General features: G+C 37.3%; 1 long non-coding RNA gene across 1 annotated transcript; it reads left to right on the top strand.

Annotated features, from left to right (window-relative positions):
- The first annotated feature begins 16,150 nt into the window (after positions 1-16,150).
- Positions 16,151-20,762, top strand: LOC127395709 (uncharacterized). Its single transcript, XR_007891843.1, has 3 exons — positions 16,151-16,353; positions 18,485-18,621; positions 20,304-20,762. It is a non-coding gene; the product is annotated as an uncharacterized LOC127395709 (long non-coding RNA).
- Positions 20,763-24,855: the final 4,093 nt, after the last annotated feature.

Raw genomic sequence — 24,855 nt, forward strand, 5'->3', positions numbered from 1 at the left:
TAAAGGCAGTTACATTCTTTTTCATATGTATGTCTTCATCATTTCACCCAGTTCTTCACACTTTTATATGTTACATATATTACAATTAATTTATAAGGAAGTGGCTAAATATTAAAAAGCAGTAAAATTAGTCTTTGCTGTTACTCCTTGCAATTACTAGCTACAGAGATAAAATCTCACTTCCAAAAGCACTTCCCTTATCTTACTTGCAGTGATCATCAAGATTTTACTTTGAAGGATCATGCTAAAAACTATCTAAATAACTACTTTTTCTTATTTTTAATATCAGAATTATTCACTTGTGGATGACTTAATGGTCTTTCACTTGTGCTGGCCTAGTTTTCTTGTCTTTTAATGCTGCAGTTTTTATTTTTTCTGCTTATACAACTTTTTTTTTACTTTTTCTTTTCATCAGAAGTATTATGCATAGCTCTGTACTACTTTGATTCTGCTGGAGATGAGTCATCAGCAAAATCCAGACCATAAATGATTGTGTAGCTGCAGATATCTAAAAGGTCGTTCAACCTAATAGTAATTTACTGCACTGTTATATAGTTTAGTGGGATAAAATATGTGATCAAATTACAGCAAATTATTCTGATGATGTCATGGACATTTACTCATTGCTGAAAGTTCTCCTGTATATCTGGTCATTAGATAATATATTTGCACACTGCAGAATGGGTTTAAAGGTATTATAGTATTTTTTAATTTTTGTTTTGTTTTGTTTTTTTTAAACAGAGATCCAGAAAAATGGAGAGTACTCAGTCTTATTTCTGCTTCTAATTCAAAGGAAGCCATCAAAATTACAGAATTGAGAAACAGAGACCTGCCATTAAAAAATTGTTAAGAAAATCCTCTTTTCTTCTATAATCATAGCATGTTGGATAAGGCAGAGAAATAGTATTATTGAAAAGTTTGTTGCCAACCTGCATTGCATCCTCATGGGATGCGTGAAAAAAGAAAGCATAGTGTTAATTAAATTGCTTTTAAAAGGACATAAAAATATATATCTAGAGAATACTCAGTGATAGTTCATTGCCAAATGAATGGCTGTATCAAATAAGGATCCACTGGAGTGTACCTTTTAAGGCCAAGATAGTGCTTCTGTCCATGTGTTGGAAGATGGAACACAGTGAATGGTTATGAAAACTGTGGACTGCAGCAAGCAGAATGGTTTTAAACATTTGGTGGCTAAATGCTGAATACAAAATGATCTTTTCAGAACAGAGACACTTACCAGCAAGATAAAGTATCCTCAGTAAGGATACATGGCAAGTGACTGTGATTTTTAGAAAAGCAAGATCCTAGTCAGGTGCAAAAATGAAAACCAGAGAACAGCAGAAGTACTGAAGAAGAGGCTGTAGGATATTACTGCACCATATTAAAAAGAGTAATGGGAATATGATGTTGCAGAAAAAGAGAGCTTTCACTCTGATTCATATGAACAAGAGCATGATTTGAAAATAAATTAATACATTTCTTATTTGACACTGATGAGCCAAAAGCACAACACTGTATCCAGTCTTTTAATGCTTTAAGAAAATTGGAGAAAGCCTATAAACAGGTACTTAACAGTAAAGATTCTAGTAAACATGACATATTAATTTTAAGGGAGAAATTGTTTAGAAACAGGGACAAAGGACATATTAAATTGCTTTTAGAAGTAATCATTATTATGATCAAATAGTCTTCATGTGCATTTTAAGCTAAAAAAAATAAAAAATGGCTTAATTCACAACATAGAAAATGTAGATTAACAACTGGAAAACATTCTCTAAGAGTAGTTTAGTACTGGACCCCATTACTTAAGCAAGTTGCTGAGGCTCAAATTTAGATATACACTTAATTTTTCCTCAGAGAACTAGGACAGATTATTTGATCTCTTCAAGCTACTCAAGGTTTTACACTTCTGACTGACACCATTCCCCATCACCAAATTACTTAAGTTTTAAACAGTGCCCTTCCTTTTTTTGTCTTTTATAATTACTTGAATGTTTGAAGAAAAAAAAAAAAAAGCCAAGAAATAGATCTGATAGGCTGAGGAAAAAAAGTACTGAAGTAGTCTACACATTTTTCTTCTTTTTATCACTAACCATTGAAACTAAGCAAATATGAGTCTGATGATAAGTTATTTGCATTTTAGCAATTTTCATTTTCCAGATTAATTCAAAGACTGATTTTTTTATTATTCCCCCCCCCTCCCCATCTTCACTATCATTTTTCCCACTACCTTCAAAGCACCTTTCAGCATTTGGCTTTTGATTTTTAATTTGCCCTTTTTTGGTCCACTTGAGATTTAGGAATCCAGAATTAAGCTAGCTGCTGCAGACAATCTGCATTCTGAAAAATCACGCATCCTGTCATAATTCCTATTTGGGCACTTAAATATGGCCAAACTTACTAATGAAAACTTTGGGCTAAAAACCACTGTAACAGGAGCATAAATGCACATACTACCAAAATCCAACTAAGGAAAATATCATAATCAGACATAATCAGCAATGTTAGGGATATATCTATGATGTAAAATATGTCTTGCTGCTCAAATTTATTTTCCAAATCTCATGCCTTCCTCCCTCAAGTCATCTCGAACGCCACAGAACTTTACTTTTTGCATTTTCCAGATTAACTAAAAGACTGATTTTTTAAATTATTTTTTTATTTTTAATATATATATAAATTTGATGTAGTGACAGGGAAAAAAGACAGAGAATTAGCATTGCAGGATGACTCGATATTGCCTTTTAGATTCTGCAAATGTATTGCCCCTTCCCAAAGACATGAGGTGAGATCTGTATTTCCAATGTGCATTAAACAGTATGAAAGCAAAACAAACAAACAAAAGCCACAATTATTAAAAACCCTGTAAAAAGACTTATTTAATCTTTCCATCCACAGTCCTTTTCCTCTTTTTCCCCACATGGCATATCTTGAAACTGATACGTTTTTTCCTAGAGGTATTTATTCTAGTTATCAATTAATCAGTGCTCCTGGCTGCTACAGTAAGATGAAAGGTGAATACCAGGTTACTCTTCAAATAATTAATTAATACTTGTTCACTACAGTTCCTCCTAAATGCTTCCAGAACATCCCCACAACTGCCACTGAGCATTCAGAACAAGAATATAACTGAACTATGAAAGTTATATCCATCTTCTCACTTTATACCACCCAGGCTTGTGGTATCTATTTGTCTTCAAATGGAATCTTATTAGTTCTCCCAGTCTTTCTTTTATGTGGCCACATCCTCTTGTTTCTTTAGCATGTTCAAACAGGTTAATAGTTTCCTGTATTTTTCTATTTTTACTGGGTGGTTCAGGTCTCAAAAGTCCACCATGCAATAATTATGCAAATCTGTATCATTCTGTATCATGAAAATACATTGTGTCATGTGATGTGATGTTCACACAGTCACTTATTCTGCAGCATTTTTTGTTTCAAATAATTACTTTTTTCACGGAAGACTAAGGCAGGATGAACTATTTATAGCTTGTACCTGTGTAGAATCACCATAGTTTCTCTATAGTGTACATCTTAAGATAATTAATATTTAAATGCATACGTTGATGAAGATGGTTTATTAACATGCTTCCTACTTCCACAACATGGGATAAAAACGTGTTTTACAGCACGACCATCTAGTTCTCCTAACTGGGTGCTAGCATGCCAATGCTGTATCACCTGGTGCCTAGAAGGTGTGGGCAGAAAACCAACAGCACTGTCACAGAATTACAGAATCACAGTGTCTAAGCCCCCTGCCAGAGCAGGACCAAATCTGGGGCAGGTCACTCAGAAATGCATCCAGACTGGATGCGCCGTCATTGTGAGGTCATGCAGTGAGTGTCTTATTTGTGGAAAGAAAACTAAAGTATTCAAGAATAGTAAAAATAAATTAGTCAAGAAAGTATTTTAGGCTACAGGTATTTCAGCTGGGAGAGACTGCCTTGTTTACACACAAGAGAAATCAGCAAGAAACAGAGACTGAATATCTTAAAATCACAGAATGGTTTGGGTTGGAAGGCACCTTAAAGATCATCTAGTTTTAACCCCCCTGCCATAGGCAGGGACACCTCCCACTACACCGGTTGCTCAAAGCCCCATCCAACCTGACCTCGAACGCTTCCAGGGAGAGAGCATCTACAGTTTCCCTGTGCAATCTGCACCAGTGTCTCACCACCCTCACACTAAAGAATTAATTCCTAATGTCTAACCTAAATGTCCCCTGCAAGGACCCACATAAGAAATAAAACATAGATAGATAGATAGATAGATAGATAGATAGATAGATAGATAGATAGATAGATAGATAGACAGACAGACAGACAGACAGACAGACAGACAGACAGATAGATAGATAGATAGATAGATAGATAGATAGATAGATAGATAGATAGATAGATAGATAGATAGATAGATAGATAGATAGATAGATAGATAGATAGATAGATAGATATAGATAGATAGACAGATGCCTTTACTTTGTTAAATCTTGAAGCAGGATTTATTATGGGGACAGGGAGAAGTGTAGACTGAATGCAGAATAGATCTCTGTCATTCCTCAAAACTGACATTTTCCCCTGGAACTTCATCCTCAAGCTAATAAAAGAGGGAGAGGAGGCTCAGGCTTTCTTGCATCTCCAGAATACATGAGAATAATTTATCAAGTTCTGCTGTTTGGAGACATCTTCTAACATCTCTTGTCAGCCCACAGGGCTATGGCTTTCCTGGTTCTTGATAATATTCAATGAGGAGAAATGAGGTTATTTTAAATGAAAAAGCTGGGGTTAGTCTTTATATAATTGCTGCTTCTTCTGACTTTACCTCCCAGCTATTGCCCTGCCCCAGTGGCCAATTCTGCATTGTAAAGTGCTGATTCAGCCATATCCAAATATTGTCTTAAGTAGTCAAAACACTGTGGACAGAAAGAAGAGGTAACTACAGGATTGTATGCTTTTCTGTTTTTCCATTAAAAAAAAAATAAAATTCAAACCCAGCAAATGTTTGCATAGTGCCAGTGACTGGACAGAATGCTTTTTTCCTTGCTTATAAGTTTTGCTCCTGTTTTGGAAAATCAGTTTTGTCATTTCTGTTTGGGTAAGGCTGAGGAGTAGTGCTGTAGAATCATAACACTATGGAAACTTGAATGCATACTTTGCTCTCCTTGTTATGGTAATCTTTGTGAGATAAATGGAAACGTTTACAGTGTGTGAAGTCAGAAGTGCAGAACACTTGTAATCTATTTAACTGCCAAGAATTTGTATTACTTAATGCTCTACATGTATAATTTTGCATGAGATAATTTTTGTACTGTATGTAGGAGCTGTCCTTAAATGGTATAGTGATGCCACATCCTTCCTTTTGTAGTTTCATATGAGAAATAAAACATTATTGCTTTAGGAACTGCTTAAGCAATTATAAGTCAAGCACCTTAATACAAACTGTAATAAAAGTTTTTTTAATTGTTTGAGTAGGAACAGACATTTTCATGAATTATTCTGACATTATGTACTGTGAAATATCTCTTTTTAGCCTTACTATGTTTCCCTTAGGTTTCAGAGGAGAGAAGAATACTTTCAAGTCTTAGATGAAGTCTTACATTGTTTAACTCCTATCATGCTGATAATTTTCAGTTAAGCTTTTTTCTTTTTTCTCGCCTTGGTTTTATTATCATTTTCTATAGTAGATTTTCTATTATTTTATGTTATTTCATTTGTACTTTATTTTACTTTATTTTTATTTTTAATATTTTTACAATTCATAGAACTCTGCAAAAAAGATTTGAGTGTAAAGATATCATATTTTAAAAATACACCCTCCATCACCATGTATCTGGTCGATTTATATTCATAGTTGTATCTACTGCAGCATAATCTTCATAATTCTTTATAACATCATGGGTAATTCATTAGTGTTTACTGCTTCTGTAAGAATATTTTCTAATTCTGAAAATTTTGGTTCTAAATTAAACCAGGCAAGCATATCAGAAGATGACAGTGTAGGATTAATGTAGGTATCTACCATGAATAAAGCAAATGCTGAAAACTAAGAAAAAGAATGCCAAATAAAAATTACAGTTGTTTTGCATTGTAATGAAGCAGTACTAACAATTCTATTTTGCAATTCATTACCAAAAAATCTAGTTTTTCCATTTTCTTTCAGTGCTTATTTTGCATATATTTTCAATACCTTCCATGTTAATTTTGCTTAAGATGCATATTCTAAGTAATAATGTAAAAAGAAGTAAATGTAAGCAGTTAATTACAGAAGCCACATAAATACTTCTCCAGCTGTAGAAGCTCAGAACACTTTCTTACATAGTGTGGCTAGTTTGTAATGAGGTACCATTTGCCATTCTGAAAATGCACTGTCTGTAAAGTGTTTGGTCTGAGAGTGGTATGGCAGAATGCACATCGTTGTGCTATAAACTCACTAGTGCGGAAACACCTCTTGAATAGTTGAAGAAGCAGATATGCAATTAAACTACCTCATAAAATATAATAAATTTAGAACCTGGATATAGTGGTTAGTTAATAAACCATTTAAAAATAATTAATAAAAAAATTCTGTTCCTAGTCTGCTTTCCTAAAGCCACCTCCTGCTCCCTTCCTTGCTAAATGCATGACATTTTGCTAATACGAATTTGCATTCCCAGCAATGGGAGAACTGATTCTGAAGTACATTTAGAGCTTGGTTTAATATAAATTCATATTAGATGGGAGAGGATGGAAAGCAAAGCAAAGAAGTAAAACTTTGAGACAGGACTAACAGCTCAGGATTTCCTGACCCCTGTTGTTCTGGCTTGAGCTCTGATTTTTAGGCAATAGTGACATGATGAATCGTTTATTGGTAACAAATGAAAAGAAGGTGATAGCTCTGATAAACTCTTACATTAGCTGCTTTTATAATAAGTCACCTATTCTTTACTTGCCTTCCAGCTAGGGCTGATCTCAGTGTCACTATTGTTCAATGTCATTTTCATGAGCAGCTGTGGGAGGAAGGGCACTGCAGCCATCTCGAGTATCCTACTGTCCAGTGGGGCGAGGACAGGAGAAAAAGGCAGCTCCGTTCGCACAGCACTGAGGCCTGTGCTGAAACGGAGGAAACGGAGAAGATTGTAGATGCAGTATCAGGCCTTTGGAGGAAGAAAATAATGTTCTTCATCTGCAAAAAATTTTCAAAATGAAAAGCACTTCTGCTATTGCTCAGCCATACAGCTACTACAAAACCTAATCCAGGTCTGTGTGTGACGGGCACAACAGTCTTTCCATTCTGGGCACAGGTCTTTTTGCTGTGGCTCCTGCATTACATGGGAGATCCAACTCGGTGGTGCAGGACACCCTAGCTGGAGGGGAAACAGACCTGAAACTGCTGGTGGTACTGAATACGGCTGCTCTGGAAATGGGTGAGCCATGCTCCTGGCAGCCTGCTATCTGTGCTCTGCGATTTGCACCTCTTGGACTCAAGGAGGTGTGTGGCATACTGCTGATACTTACAAGGCCTTGTCAATTTACAAGAGGGAATGCCTGATTCCAGATGTTGAACCAACAAAACTGCAATCAGTGGATGTTTCAGCTCTGTTCTATCTGTTTGAAATAGATTTTATTTTTTTCCCCCCAGCCTGTAGGCCCTGCAATTTTTCTCTCAGCTTACACTGCTATAGTCAAAACTCAGTAATATTCTGGCCAATCTAGAAAGATGTGAGTTGGCAGAAGTTTAGCTTCTATAATTGATGGAAAGGAGTTTCTGATAGTTGGCCAAGTTTAAACTCTACTCTGATATAAGTATTTAAATTTAAGAAATAAAAATCCACATTAATCCCTCTGTGAATTCTTTTCTGCTGGTCATCTCCTTGGCATAGATGTGTTGTGGGAGACTAAATCTGTGAAAGATTCTTGTTCTCTTTGATGAAAGAACCGGGCTTTCAAACAGCTGCTGTGGTCTGTCTTTGAAGAAGAAACTGATGTTGCTGGTTTTTTACAGGTCCCCTTGAGTGGTAAGCTGTGATTTGTACAAAAATGCTGCACTGATTGCCAGGATAAAGTAAACAGCAAAGGACAAATGGTAACACATATGGTCAGACTTCTTCCTGTAAATTACAGTAGCCACACTTCAGAGAACAGGTAGAAAAAAAACTATTTACATTTGGAAGATAAGGAAAACATTCAAAGGTATGTACAGAAATTTGAAGATGTGCATTTTTTAACCAATTATGTGAACTAAAGAACTGGTTACATACCTCTAGGTCTTGAGAAAGCTCTCCATCCTTTTACTGCTGTTTATGCCAGTATTTATGGACTGACAGATACTGCAGCATCTTGGTGCAATTCAAAGTGACCTGTTCCTCTGTGATACTGATCTTCACTGCAAAATTTCTCCATTAATGTTCCTCAAATGGAATTAAACTGAAATCTATTACTGAAACAAATTCTGGAGAAACCTGGTCTAGGCTAGCTCATTCCAAACACCACTAGGTCTGACAGCTATGAGCTAAGCTTGTATCATTTGCATATTTATGATCTTCTCAAGTCTACACTGTGCCTGCTCTTACCTCCCTTCCTCCTCTCCCATGTTCCTGCTTACTCTGATTTCTCACTTCTGCCAGAAAGGTCAGACCAGCAGATGCCTTGCAAAATAGCTGTCAATCTACTTTTTGTCCTCCAGAAGTGGCCCTGACCACAGCAGAGACCACAGTATCTTTTGCCATCTATGGCCTCTAGCATTGCATTTCAAGCAGACATGTGGGGTCTGGTCTCCCAGCTGGCAACCCTATTGTAGTACTGGCTACACTTCAGTGTTTGAAAGGAAAAAGCCTCCCCACTTTAACACCTCCTGTTATGTCAGTAAAGTGATGTTTAAATAACTGAACTGGCTTCAGTGAACTGTAGTTGCCATTTTCCTGCTTCTTAGTGAGATAAAATGGAGATAATTATGAAGTGGATGAGCAGGTTTAATGAAAGCCAGTTTCTTTTGGTATATTCCTGAAGCAGCAATCATCATCTGTTTAGCTTTTGAAGAGCAACAATTATAATCACTTAAAATCCCAAGGGGAACAAAAATAGAACTTAGATTAGCATGTAAAATATACAGCTGCATTGGGCAAGCCTATAAAAATCTCAGAAAATCATTCTAATTTGAAAGCTATTCAGAACCAGAAGCAAAATGAGTTCAAGAGCATTTTACGTATTTCTTCCTTTCTTTTCCTTTTCAAAGTAGTAACGTAACAACATTTATAGGATTTTCCTAAAACATGGAAACGAAAACTCAATGCCAAGAAAGAAAGTAAAAATAGGCTAACGGTGTATTTTCAAAATAATGGATAAACTTAGCTATTTTATAACACCATCTTTAGCTCTGACAGAAATGTATTGCAAAGCCAGGTGCTATACTCGAGAGCTGAAAAATAAAAATATTACTGAAACAGATAGTTACACTTCTTTCAGTTTTATCAGACAACTGAGCAGCGTTAATATCCAAAAGGAACTAACAACAGACAATAAAATAAAATGCAAACAATAGCACTAGCTGTGCAGTATAGATAAAACTGAAGCTTTCAGCAATAATTTTAGATCGTCATTTTTATAGTCAACACAAATTCAGCAATAACTAAAGAAAATTGTTTTCATTATGCTGCAATGTCCACATTTCAAAGTGTTGTCTAGTAGTTTGAGCTTCTGGAAATAAATCTTCATTTCAGTGAACTGTGAACTCAAAGATAGAATTACTTTTTAATACTACTGAATATGTAGTACTTTCAGTAATTTTGTCTTGAAATATTCAGTCTACTTATTCTCAGTTAAGGTTAAATAAAACAGTATGCAGCTGCAGGAATGATATTCCAAAAAGACCAGCTTCTTCCAGAAACTTTCTGTGGACTATAACATAAGGAATTCAGATTGCTTACTATTCATAATACCAAAAAAGTGCAAGCATGCATTCTCAGTATATTAAATATATCTTAAAATGACACTGTTTTGCAAATTCAAGCTTATACAGTAGGATCTGATTTTCACTCCTAAGTTTTTCTGGTATAAAACCCACTTATTTGCCTTCAGTTAGAAGATAGTACATACTTGGAGATGTTTATACCAAAAGCAAGCAGGTCTTGAAGACACAACTGTTATTTCCATAAAGAGACCTCTGAATTTGAAGTCTAAAAAGACAAAATTAAAGATTGCAGGAATTAGCTCTACTACTTCATATACAAAAATATATTTAAAGATGGCCCAAGAAACTCCTAAAAAAACCTGGTTTTCTGCATTGCTTAGCCTTGTGATGGGCATCTGCAAGACAATATCTGCTCTCCCCCCCTTCTCCATTGCAATCGTCATTTTTTTTCCTTTCATTTTCAATGTAAATTTCAAATAATTTTTATTATTCCATTTTCCTCAACTGGATGTTTTTATAGGTGTTACTATGATTAAGTAAGCATTCCTTCAGAAGCCTGAACTTCCTGAATGTTGTGTTAAGGCCAAAAATTACAGCACACTTACTCATCCTCTCTCGTGCTTTCAGGTGATACCAGAGAAGGCCCAGCAGGTCTTTTTGACAGTCTGCCCATGCCATCTGTTTCATATTCTGTATGCTTTCAAGAACATAGTGTACTATAGGATGTAAAAACCCACCACAGCACATCCAATTAATGTGGAATCCAATGGTTAATGATTTTTAAAGAAATAATAACTGAAGGTAGGACACTAGTCAGGAAACTAGTTTGCTCTTATTTTTCCCCCTCCTCTCCCCAAAATAATTGATCTTGTAATTTAAAAAGAATTTATTTAATTTTTTGGTCTTGGCCTTTATGTTCTTTTTAAAATGCTGTATTTCAATAAATATATTAACACATTTTACAGCATCTGGATTTAGTATCTCAGACTGCTTTAATGAACATTTTTAACTAGAGAGTCAAAATTAACTCAATAGGAATTAAGACCTTCATAGAGCTCAGAAGAATGAAAATGTTGACTTACTGATAACTATTGGATAAAACTAAGCCTCAGAGCCCACTCCTGACACTCTGTTTATAAATTATCACTTCTGCACACTGTCTGAACAGTCAGCAGGACCACAGGAACAAGAAAGTGTGAAGTCATGCCGGGAGGGAATAAGCACCTTTACTTCAGACCATGCTGACCCCAGCAGCTAAGACACAATGTGGAAAAAGGAGTCACTGAAGCTAGAAACACCTTATTCACATTAAATTGTGCTGTTGGAGGAAAAGGACAAAAGTGTTTGAAACTGGAATATTTGTAGATTTGTCCCTATACCAAGACTGTATGTAGCCATACCTCTTGACATTTTTAATGCCATCCAGTAGTTAGAACTCATTTAAAAAAAAAACAACCACCCCAAAAAAATCCCCAACCAACCAAACCAAAGAGTTCTCAGTAATGTTTCAGTTTTCCACTTCTCTAGACACACACAACTGTGCAGATTTCACTTCTGGTAGAGAAATGAGTCTTAACTTCCAGACTGAACATAAACATCAGGTGAACAGGGTTAGGGAGCCTTCTTCTCCTAGCCCTGAGAAAAGCAAAAGGACCAACATCTCACTGCCACCAAAATGCTGAGCAATACCTTGCACATTTCGCAGAAACAACTTGTCTAGGCACAGCAGCTACTTACTGTCTGCTCAGTAGAGTAACACCCTGGTCATGTTGACCTTGATTTTTAAACCTGCAATTTCTAACAAATACAGCTCTTCTTCTGCTAAGGTAAACCTGCCTGACATTTTTGTCATCGAGTCACCGAGCATCAGCCAGAGCAAGCAACACAACTCATGAAGCCAATGTGCTTAAGAAAAACACAGTTTTGATGAATTACATTCTCTGTTGTCTAAATGGTTCAGTTGCAATAAAAAAATCTTCATTAAAGGTACTTACGTACAGTCTTTTCTAATGCTAGATGTCTTTGAATGCCTGATTCAACAAGTATTGATGTTCATACAATTAATACATAAAAAAGAAAAAGTTTGTTTTAAGCACTGAGGTTTTAAAAGACTTTGTGATTTAAAGGATAGTTCCTAAAGTACATGTTTTAATGTCTTTTGATTTTCTATGATGCTTAAAGAAATTTAGTTCCAAGGAGTAGGCAAAGTTACAAATGTTTAGTTCTCTGTACTAAGTATGAAGCATGTGTATCCATGCAAGTATCTCTGCCAATACCTATTATAAGAAAGAATGGAGGCAGATTCAGGACACCTAAGAGTACTGTTTAAAGCATCAAAGATACATGCATTGCTCTAAGAGCAGTTCTACAGTTTTGTTGACTTCACAGTCATGCAGAATTACCTGCAGGATTTGTGTCAACATCACCAAACATTCAAGTTAGGAAACATACCTAACTCTAAGAATACTTGTCCAAAAATATCCAGAAATACCCAGAAAGCTTCTAAAGAAAGCTGTGTAATTTTTGTTGTTGTTGTTGTTGTTGTTACTTTTCCACATGTAAAATCTTAGAAGGTGGAAAGCTTTAAGCATGCAATTAACTAATCTTAACTTCTGTAAAATTCTACAGTGACTTCCTAAATTAGGCTGAGATTTCCAACTAATAAGACACCTGCACTATTTGAAGATGGTAACCCTGCAACAACTGAGACCTTATTTTTCCATGACTTCCAATCCCTTCTGTTAAAATGGACAAAGGAGTCTCACTTAGAACTTTGATTCTCAAAATTTAAAACTCCTCCCTGAGGAGGAGAATAATTTATTAAAGTAGCTGAACCAGTAAGTAGTTTGATATGAAATCATGCTTTGATTATATATGTCTGCAAAAGATAAACTTGAAAAGTACCACAAATCAAGACCTAATAAAGTAATATACATACTTCGGCAGATAGGAGAGTATTTGAGCTGTCTGTTTAATCATTCTACAGTAACAACCCATCATGATAAAACAAATGAACCATTATATCAAGATGCTAAAACGAGAAGTACTTACTACCTTGTCTGGTAGGTGTCTCAAGTATGAACAAGTGATGTAATTAGCTTTTTTTCTTCTAACAGAATAAATATCCCATGCCTTCTCTGCATTTTTGGCACTTGATATCTATCAACTGACGGAATTTCATACCTCTTTGGTGGTTTTTTATACGGAAATAATCTCAAAGAATAATTTAGAAACCCATGAGAAAGCAGAAAAGAGTGCCCAGGAAGCTCCAATCACCTTTACTTTAAATTTTCAATAAAATCTTTACTATTTGATGTAGTTCTGATACTTTTTGCTGTTGCCCTTCAATTTGAGTTCTCATTTTTCACACTAATGCTTGACTTCGAAGTAATGAAGTATAATATTCACATGGTTAGGAAGAACTTAAACTCATTTATTACTCATCATGTGTAAGGTGTGTATATGGGTGTCCCACCCCACCCATTGGAATTTCACACAGACTGTCTATTTTTCTCACAGTCAATGCTCTAATTTTCAGTAACACTTCCATCATAACATCTGTCCATATATTCTTCAGGAAGGTAGCACACACAATGTGTTTGTATGAGCATGCAGACTTTTTTCCTAGATATTTCTAATCACAGAGGAACACAAAGCCCACAAGACTACTAGATTCTTAGTATCTAAGGAAGATAATTCTATGAAGTCTTGCATCCCAAATCTTCCATTTCCAGTTCCCTTATAGTTACGGGAGTTTCCTGACAAACTGAACATCTTTTGCTCTCTGTGCTCACCACTTTTCTCCTGCATAGTGCTTAAAATATGGTGGAAATAAAGGGTAATGAGCCACTGGTGAAAGATTCAAAATTATAAATACTTCTATCACTTGTACTCTGTGTGGTTGCTATAAAAGGAAAATACTAATACATGTGGGGATCCATTTTCCTTGGAGAAGAAATCTGAAAAAAAACCAAACAACCAAAAAACTGGCTGCAGAAAGATGTGTTGACCAGAGTCCAGTTGACCACCTGGACTCTGTTACAATCATTCATCTAACTACAACCAGTGCAGGAGCAAACTCTGCTGAAGTTACTGTCCCTAGCAAATACTAAGCTGAATGTACTCACATTTGACAGACTATTGACTTAATTAGAGGAAGAATAACATTTTTGAGATTGAGGTAAAATAATGCTGGAATACCTGCATGTTCATCTAGCTGTATTTTGGGGAAATTTTAACCTAGACATCACTGCCTTTGGACTGACATTATTAAAAAACAAACAAAAACAAAACAAGACACCCAAAAAAACCCCAAAACTTATTCATTAAAGATTAAATTATCTTAAGAAAAAACAAATAAGACTGTCTGAAGCTATAGCTAGAAGTCTATAGCTGCTTCTTACCCATGGCAGACTTCAGGTTTGTTGTTTTGGTTTTGGTTTTGTTTGTTGGTTGTTTTTTTCCCTTTTGTTTTGTTAGTTGTTATTTTTTGTTGGGTTTTAATTTTTTTTAATTATTTTTTATTTTTGTCCTCTCTATTTATACACTTTAGGCTAAATTTAAGTTCTGGACAGTTTCAGTGATAGACAATAGCCTAAAAGTGATACCAGAACAGTAACTAGATTTACCACTGCTTAGAATTATCTGTATTACTTTAAGTAATGGTGAATTTAAATACTACTTTCATCTACTTTCTATAGAAATTATTCTGGTATCTACAGAAAGAAGTTAGTGCGAGTTAACTATTACTGCCTATAATGTGACTTAAAATGCAACCTGTTGGTAAATGTTACAACGAGGGGAGTTACCTCAGGCTTAGATAAACCTGGTCTAGAAGAGGGTGTCCCTGCCCATGGGAAGGGAATCGAACTAGGTGATCTTTAAGGTTTCCTCCAGCTTAAACCATTCTATGATTCTGTGAAGTGAAGAAAACTCTTTATTATTCCTTTAGCTGGCACAAAGAGCCATCCCTTTAAAAATTAATAAAATCAAATTAATATGAAAAATAAAGGAAACAAGTAAACTAAAACAAAACAAAATAACTCAAGCAGCAAATTGTGCTACGCGGCTTGTTTTGTGAAAGAGCGCCCCTCAGGCGTGAGAAGGGGCTCTTTGCTGCACAAATACGTCTCAGTGTGCAGCGATGCTATTTTTACCCCCACCCTCCGCAGCAGCGGTCTTCCAAGGACAGCCGACCGGCTTGAAGGTCGCCCGCAGACGTGATCGGCCCGACTCGCCCCGCACAACGCGGCGTGGGGGAAGGTCGCCAGCCCGGAGCAGCGGGAGGGCCCCCGACGTGCGCTGGGGAGGGTGGGGTCTCTCCCGCTGTTCAAGGGCAGCGGGGAGGCGCGGTGCAGGCTCTCATAAGCCGCCCCACTCCGCGCTGCCTTCTGCTCCAGCTCTAGTGCCACCGCGCCCGGGGTCATCCCCTGCCCAGGAGCTTACTCGGCTGCACCGCGGAAGGGCACGGGGTTGATGCGTGCGAGGATGTGCTCCTTCACTCGCCCCCACTGCTTGTGGTGGGGTTTTCTTGTTTGTTTAGTTTTGGTGGGTTTTTTTGTGTTTGTTTTGGTTTGTTTTTTTTTTTCTTTTGGGGGGGTGTTTTTTGTTTGGTATTGGTTTTTGGGGTTTTTTTAGGCGATTCCAGAAGAAATTATAATAATTTTAAAAATATACAAACACACACATACAGACATGTATATATATATATATATATATATATATATACACACTTACCACTCTGACCTCACAAGGTTTTGTCATGGGCTTAGGGAGAAAAACACCACACACACACACATATACTCCCCCACACACGTATTTAGGCGTTTTCAAAACAGCTTGCTAGGTTAAGGGGCGGGGGGGGGGGGCGGGGCGGATGCCGGCGCTGTAAAGTACATCTAGAAATCGGCACAAAAGGAGGGCGAGCTGAGCAGTCCGAACCAAATAATCCCCCTCGCCCCTCCAGACCATGGAAGAAAAGAAAGGGAGATGGGTGGCGAGGCGTGAGAGGAGGGCAGGGATCCACGCTCCCATCCGACTGTAGGAAACGCCCGCCTGGAAAGAAGGGAGGGGGAATAAAAATAAAAACAAAAAAACACAAAGAAAAAATAAAGGGCAAAGCATGCTGCGCCAGCCGCATTTGCTGCAGATTCGGGCCGCCCCGTCCGCGCTGATCGCCGCCGCCCCCGCGGCTCAGCCCGCTCTGCAGCCAGCCGGCCGTCGGGGACTCTCACCTAGTGAGAGCTGAACATCCTCTGTTACTTAAAGCTCCTGTCGAGATATTCCTCCTTCCCTCCTTCCCCCCCATGCAATCGATTTGGTACCATCGCATCGCCAGCTGCGCTCCTGCCCGCACCGCTGTCCCAGCGGGTCTGACTTCCCCTTGCCTGGACATCCTGTATAACCCTCCTGGCACCCTTACCTTGTCCAGAGCTGTTCTGACTCAGCCCCTGCAGCTGGATGTGGGTAGGTGTAATACCATCCGTTCAGTGTATCTTGTCCAGAATATTTCTCCAGGATATACATGTGGGGGAGGAGGGGTTTCGTGTTGTTAAATGACATGTGGAGTATTGGCAGTTGTTAGAAATGAAATGTAGTGTTGTTTTTGCATCCTAGTGTTAGAAGCATAGTGTTGGGTTTAGTTGTTGTTTTCACATCCTAGTGTTAGAAGCATATTGTTTGGTTTGGGTTTTTTTATATATATACCCTAGTGTTAGGAATATAATAGTTTGTTTAAGAAAAGTGAAATACCTGCACATTCCAATGACACCTGGAGTGGTTTACAGTCCAAGAAACTGAGGGACTTAATTGGGCTCCATTTGGGGGATCCGAACATGGAGCAGGATTTATGGCCAAGATAAGGCCGAACAAAGCCACTTCTGTCTTGCTTATCAGGGCAGGATGACACCAGTAGGTACAGATCATTTTATTAATTAGGAAGACAGCCAAGGGGGCAAGAAAGGTCAAAATTATACCTTAAAAGGTAAAAAGGAAACTGCTAGAATGGAATGTGTAAACAGAGGCGGGAAACTTACAGGATAATTTGAAGCGTCGGATAGGCTGTAAACCCTGGAGTACCCAGCCAGTGGGGAAACAGGAGGGAACTTTGCATCCAGAATTGGGAATATAAACCGTTACTCACCTTACTATGGGTGTGCCTACTTGTTTAGGTCACCCATTCTTGCAAGAGTGTAAATAAACTGTGTTTTGTTGAAGGATCTTTTTGGGCCTGTTCGTTGGCATGACAGATGTTTCTCACACAGTCAACATGCACATCCACACAAACACTGTCATGTTTGCAAAATACCCTTCTCTGACACACCCTGCCTTCCATTGCTCTTACCATCCTTCCCTTCCCAGATGTTGGCATCGTCCCTCTTTTACAACCAGTCTGTTAGCTTGTTTGCCTTGGACCTGTGGACCCCATGAACATAGTTGCCTTTGGCTGCAAAATATTGGGCGGCCACTCCATCTGCCTTCCCTGCACATCCTGAACTCATTATTGCTGCCTCCCCCTCCTTCACTCAGCAAGTTCCCTTCATGCCTGTGGGCTGTCTGCTGAAGACCTGTGCTCCTTTCTAATCATCAGTCTGTGTCCTGGCTAAAGGTGCACTTCCTTCCTCTACCTTGTGATGCGAGTTTGGTAGTGACTACGGAGACCTGAACTGTGGAGATCTAAAACCTGTTCTGCTGTATGCTGGCCTGAAGGCTATTAGGTTCATCTCCTTGTCTGAAATGAACGTTTCCTAGATGACAATTTCATTTTCCCAGCTGCCCAAATAGTACTTGAAACCTTCAGCATAGAGATTCTCAGAATGGGGATACCTTGGCTGCTTCAGACACACATTTTAATCTGTCCTGGTGCAGAGGACAGACACCTCTGTAACCATGATCACTGATTTTGCTGAACCTCATCTTGACATGATCTTTCACAACTGGCAGATGTGGTGCTGTTCTTTATGCTGCTAATGCTGCCTATCTGATACCAGTCATAGATACCAGCTAGAGAGCTTGGGTAGGAAATGGAAGAAGTCTGGGAATTAATTATTCATCTTGGGATGTTCAAAAGCACATCTCCCAACTACCACCATGGCTAAAAAAACCTGCTGTGAGTCAGAACTAACTACCTTGTTGAAGCTGTACCAGTGTATTGTAAGGACTTAGAGATTCAGTGGATAAAAAAATCAGAAAGAAGATAGAGCGTAACTGTACCTTTGTTAGTAGACACAGGACAAAAGTCATCTCTGGTCTCTACCTTCAGGATTATTCTGGGAAACTTTTCAACATAAGACTAAAACTGTTCAGTATTAATTTCTGAACTACTCTACTGAAGGTTTTTTTCCTGTATGGTGTTGTAGGGACCTTGTGTGCTCCGGTTTAGCGCTGCAAAGGTATATCCTGGAATATCTAGTTCTTAAATTTTTAAAATTCTTGAAACTTCTGTATTTGGCCTAGCTCCTCTTTCTTTTGTTTCTCCATCCATGATAAGAACTAGGAACGTACTGTTATTAACATTGTTTTGGACTCTAGTTGTGTCAGAGAAACTTGGACCTGAGTTTAATGTTGTTTTGGTAAGTCATTATGCTGGTTTCTACAGGAACATGTGTCTGTGGATAGAGAAGTGGAGATGTGTGTTTGCAGAAAGGCTCATTCCACCCAGAGCCCACATGGAGATGTTGTTCTTCTCCTGCACAAAGATTCATTTTGAGTCCCACTGCAGGATGACAAATGACGGTAAGTTTAATTAAATTTTAGGAAGAGCAAAGCTCCCAACAAAATCCCAAAGCATTTGGCAGTTACAAAGTTTTTGTGTTCAGTGTTTCTAAAGGGAAGTGGGAAAGGGTCAATAGTTTGTGATAGTGTGAATAGTTGTGATTTGTGAACTTAGTAAGAAAAAATTGAGGTTATGTTGAGCACTACTTCCCTATGTATTTTCTTATTTAGAAAGTATATGCTAGATGTATTTGCTTCAAAAGACTGCCTAGGCAAGAGTTCTGTAGTACTTGCAAGGACATCTGATTTTTGGAAGCCTCATGATCATAAACTCATGATAAAAAATATACCAATGTTGACTACCATCAATCAATTAAATTTCTGACAGAGAGGTTTTTTGCTCTCCTTATTGGAGGGTGCTCTTGCTTTTCTGCTGCTCTGGTGGATTTCTTACCAGATGGTAGGTAACTGAACTTGAGTGAAGTATGAGTGTAAAGTTTTAGCTTTTGGGTCATTACAATGTCTGATTATGAGACATTTCAAAGCAACAATTCTTACTAAAAAACTATGCCTAGTGCTTGGATATTTGTCTTCACTGTTTCAGCAGGTTTTATGCTCTCACAATCTGTGTTTTTAGGTCAATCTTATTTATGTAACATCTGACAAAGGAAGAACAATTAATTTCTCATTAGCTGCTAGGCAAATGTCATGCCCTCAGATTTTAATCAGCCAATGCAAATATCATCAGAACATAATCTATTTGCTACAGTCTTCTCATTATATCTTCCAGGATAATGGCTAATATTTTTCTTTTTTGTTAGTGTGTATGAACTTTTTTTAGATCTAACTTGATGAGTATCTTTTAGTTCCATAAATACTCAAGTGTTTTATTATTAGCATTATTAAAAAAGAAAAATAAGGCTTCATTGTTCAGTGTGGATTTGGGTGAAAACATGTCTTCATTCTGGACTCTGGAAAGTGAATATTAATAAATTATAAATGTTTGGCCTTGGCTTTCTGGCAAGCTGAGATGGTTTAGGCTTTTTGCTCTACATATCTCCTGGCACCTGAGGTGATTTGGTCTATTATTCCCAGTGTAGCTGAACTGCCTCCTTAAGTTATAGCCAGGCCTGTGGCAGAAAGCATGAGACTCTCCTGACTGAAAAGACAGGTGTTGGCTTGCTTCTTTCTGTCTTTAATGTTGGGATTCTGTATAAGCAGTTTAAAATTTTTTCTTTGCCCTGGGGCACAGCGATATTTAGGTACCATCTGGAAAGCAGGGTCAGATAAAGTATGTAAATTTTGTCTATTAATAGAGTAATGCCTTCTTGATCTAACCACAGAAAAACTCAACCTTTAGCAGTAGGAGATAAATCTTCTCATCAAACAGTACTACAGAGAGTCACAAAAGCATTGCATTCTGCATTTTTGTGTCAATAGCTAATGATGCATCAGCATTGCCAGCTGTTGCCATAACACACTGAATTTAATCATGCAGGTGCAATATCACTTAGTTTCCACTCCTTAAACTCCAAGCCCAGTTGGAAAAGGTAGTGAGAGATTTACCCCACTTCACAACCTCAACATGGCTAGAGAGATGTTACCTTTCCTTTCAGTCCTCCCAGAAGGCTATTTGATTTCTCTCTGTTCTGTGATGCTATGACTGCTGCTGTTGTGAACTTCCATTTTTTTCTTTCTTTCAGGAGTTGCTTAAGCCCCTCTGGAGGCTGGTTACTGAACAGCAGTGGAAGCAGGCTCATTACAAGGACTATAGTTAGATATGTGCATGAATGCATGTGCAGCCATCAGCCAGGAGGCTTTGTGGTTGCTGGAGGAAATTTACCCTGTTTTTCACGCTAACTTGATGTCATCTTAGAGAGAGAGTGTACTTCCATTATATTCTTTTGAACGAGATAAACTTGCAAACATTTTGATGAAAGATGGGTTTTTGGAAGACAAGTCCTTGCCTTTAGGCAAAGAGAGGTGTAAAGACAGGTAAGTAGACTGACACATATGTGTGTTTGTGTGCTTGTTGTGTTTGGTTGTTTTTGTTTTGTTTGTTTGTTTTTGTGTTGGGTTTTTTTGTGTGTGGTGTTGTTTTTTTTTCCTGTAACACAGCTCCAGAGATTTGTTTCTAATGTAAAACTATTTTTAATTTTTAAAGTGCCTTTCATTCAAACAACTTAGAATGTATTTAATTCTATGTCTTCTTTGTCTTGTGAGAGAACTGCATTTTTATAATCCATTTTGTAACAGGATGAAGTGAGTCAAAATCAATGAGAAATTCTATTTCCATCATCGCTAGAATTGCTGTAATAAAACCCCACACATTTGCAGAAGATTTTCAAGTTTACTGTACACTTGAAAAATGTGATGCAACAGGTTTTTGCAGCTGCACTGCTTTCAAGCACATATTCTCTTTTGCCTGCATGCCAGCTCCTTTTGCTGATTCAAACAGGTACTGGACATAATTGAGGGCTTCAGGAATATGCACAGAAAATAGAGTAAAATAAATGAAATAAAACATATATAAAACTTAGCATTGGTGTAGCTGTTAATTTAGCTGGTGAATTGTCTGATGGAAGTTCCTACCAAAAGTGGGTTCCAGACCATCTGTGCAAAATTGTATGTATACAAATATTTCTGTCTCATGCATGTTTTATTGCTATGTGTAATAGTAATAAACTTCTTGTATGTGTAGAAGTCGATTACCACTAGAATTAAAGGCTTCTAATATTCTTCGAAAAACCTTACTTTTCAATTACATTAAAATTTCTATAATTCATTAGTCATTCAACTTAATTTGGTGAGTCAGTCTGATGAGGCCCCCTGCTGAAGTCAGGCTTTTGAACAGACTGTACACTCACTGACTAGGCTTTTGAGGAGGGGGAAGACAAGAAGGATGTAAACAGATTGTATGGGCATACATAGTTAATCTGCTGTGCAGGAGGTTTTCATGTTAGAATAGGCATACAGACAGAGTTGAAAGAATGCATGTAATGCACTTCTGGTCTTACGCCACATGGAAATCTGTCTCAATATCCCTTCAGCTTTAGTTTCACTGTATTTTGGTGTAAGATAGCTGGTGGCAGGAAGAGCATGTTTGTACCCACAGCCTCACAAGATGCTGGTGAAATCCTGGCTGGCTGTCAGGGGGCTACGATTTTCCGCTGTATTTCAAACCACAATAAACTTGGTTTGTAAGTGCAAGTGAATTCCTGCCTGAAACGCAGCACACGAGCAGCTGTGCTGGGTTTTATGTCAGTCTGGATGCAGCTGGACTCTACAGCCAAGCAGTCATATTTTGAGTAATGTGGCGAACAATTATGAAGTATGAAGGATCAAAGACAAGAGCTATTGATTTCCATTCTTGCCTCAGACCAAAAGACATTATATATAATTAAAAAATAATATTTACAAGTGAAACAGAAAGGAGGAAAAATAATTTTTTCTCTATAGACTACAAGAATTGCTTCCTAAGCCTGAATGCTTAACACAACTCTGAAAGCACTCTTCACAGCAGGTTAGATAACTAGCTTAATTTGGAAGACAATGAGTTTACCAAGCATACACAGAAGGTCCCATTCACTAACTTGTTGTCCTGTTGTCTTAACATAAATACATACTCTACTGTTCCCACAAGACCAAATTTTTCTTTTCCACCTCATAGCAATGGAATAATGACACTTCAGCACTCTGGTTGCATAGTTTGGAATTCCTAAAATAAATAGGCTTTCTCTCTCCATGATTATTCTTATTTCTTATGAGATGATGATGATGATGATGATGATGATGATGATGATGATGATGATGATGATGATGATGATGATTATTATTATTGGACACTCTGAACAATTTAGGTTGGTGAAGTGTAATGGAATTGTTAAAGCACAAATTCAAAACAATTACATTTCCCTTAATAAGCCACAGACATTTTGTGACATTATAGTATGAGCACCTAGCTTTGCGGTGGCTGCTAACATGTAGTTTTCATGAGTGTTTGGGGATTTGGATTTTAATTTTTTCATCTACTACTGGTTTCTTACATCACATTCCCCCAGGTCTTTTCATCCTTCTAAGCTCCAGAGGCATCTAACTGAAATAATCATTTACTCAGAAGTGGTCAGCGTATCAGACAGATGCTCAGGAAACTTAAGGGTGCGGAAATAGGGTATAACTTAGTTATGTTGTGATAGTTGCATCCTATCTGGATTGTTGCACAGCCTCACTACTATGCAGTGAATTTCCTTCTCCAATACACGTGTTGGATAGAGAATCCATCATTTTATTTCTTTAAACCTAGGTGAGATTCATGAGGACAGGCACTCCACTGCTGTCATCTTAATTGCTACCAGTTCTAACCATGTCTTACACTTCAGACATATGAAAGACCTTAAAAATGATAAAGCTATGCAAAAATCTTAATAAGGGAAAATATTTCTATGCATATGTTTAAAGATGTATGGAACAAAAACATGTCCGTTTTTCCCCTAAACTAAGATAAGAAGGAACTAATAACCTTCATATACATTTATTTAAAAAAAAGAAAAAAAAAGGAAAAAAAAGAAAAGACTACCACATTTATTTAGCTAGCAATTATTTGGGTTTATATGGTTATTAATACACATGTGAGATTTGTGTGTGGAACAATTAAGTTAGCACCAAACACACAGGTGGGACAAATGGTGCATTGCAAATATTCTGGTTACTCAAAATTTCCCATGAAACATGGCAGGGACAACTGAACTAGTGTTGAAAAGGGAAAAAATAGATCATTATATCATGATTTAAATGTTGAGTATTGTTCCAGGAATAGTGAGAAGTAAAAGAAGCGGTAAAAAGCAGTAACTATCAATAGCTAATTTCAGTAGTACAAGTCATATAATTTTGCAGTGAAATTATATATACTTGACTTTTCCAATGTGGACATTACATACATAATTTGCAACCATATCTCCCTAATAAATTTTATGTCACCAGTTTCTTCACTGGATAAATTTTACGTAAGTTAGGAAAGTTTATGTCTCTCCATAAGAATAATGCTACATGAGATATTTTCAATTTTGTAAACATTCTGACATTTGTATATAGAAGTCCTATCTGTTCTCTATGGTGGATAAAATTACTGTTGCAACTACTGACCATTTAAGAAAATATAAGAGGTTCCACTTTTTAAGTTCAAATGAAATAAATGAAGCTGTTGCTGGTGGCTGTGAGATCCCAGTAGGGATGGTGTGAGCTTCCCTGTATGTAAGGACTATAAACCATGTTTGCCAAACAGAAGACTCAGAACTTTATTTTTTAAAGAACATGGTCCTAGTGACAAGTATTTTACAAGAGCTGGATAATATAACAGATGCTGTTTAAAAATCCCTAGGGAGGAGCTTAATTGTTAAAAAAAAGGAGGATTCAAAAGGTGATAAAGGCTATTTTTCAGTACTGAGAAAGTGTTTTATTTGGGTTTTTTTGGTTGTGTTTTTGTTTGTTTGCTTGCTTTTTGTTTTATCTACTGACCATGATCCTACTGTCTCCAGGGCAAAAGACATGACTCGCATTTTACCTTATGGGGAAGTATATACAGGATCTGTGGAGTAATCTGAATCTCTCCTGCTCCACTCTTTTGCCAAGGGGAAATGAAGAGGATCTTAATAAGATTTAGCTAGTGACACGATCCCTGTTTTATATCTATTGCTGCAGAAACTCAGTCTAAATTGTGTTCAATTCTTGAGAGTCTGAATATCTGAATATTTCTTCAGTCAAATTCAGTTAGAGTATTAAGGATGACAAATGTCCATTTTGGCAGGAAAGCTGAGAATATTATTTACAGAGATGTTATCAGTTAAAAGAAAAAATAAAACCAGATTAAAAAAATCACTCAAAACCTTTCAGAAGGAAGTACACTAAACGTTGTCCTGCAGTGACAGAACATCTTAATGGTTTTAGCATGCATTAACTATCCAGGGTACTGCCAGTCAATGTTTTTATGATCTTCTACTTCACCTGAATGTATGCTCTGCTTTCTCTCATCAGTTTATAAGATTAACTATGTGTGTAATGATATAATGTCACATTCAGAACATGGCATTTGATACATGCTTTTGCTATAGGTTTGGAATTTTTTTACAAGTTTGAAGTAACCGTCACTAATGATATCAGAAATTATTTCAGAATTTAACATTAAAAATAATGGAACCATGCAGGTTAAATTTATAGTTGTTGTAGTCCTCTTAGTTCTCCACTTCTGCTAAAAAATTT

The sequence above is a fragment of the Apus apus genome, chromosome Z (genome assembly GCF_020740795.1).
Source record: "Apus apus isolate bApuApu2 chromosome Z, bApuApu2.pri.cur, whole genome shotgun sequence".
NCBI classification, from domain to species: domain Eukaryota; kingdom Metazoa; phylum Chordata; class Aves; order Apodiformes; family Apodidae; genus Apus; species Apus apus.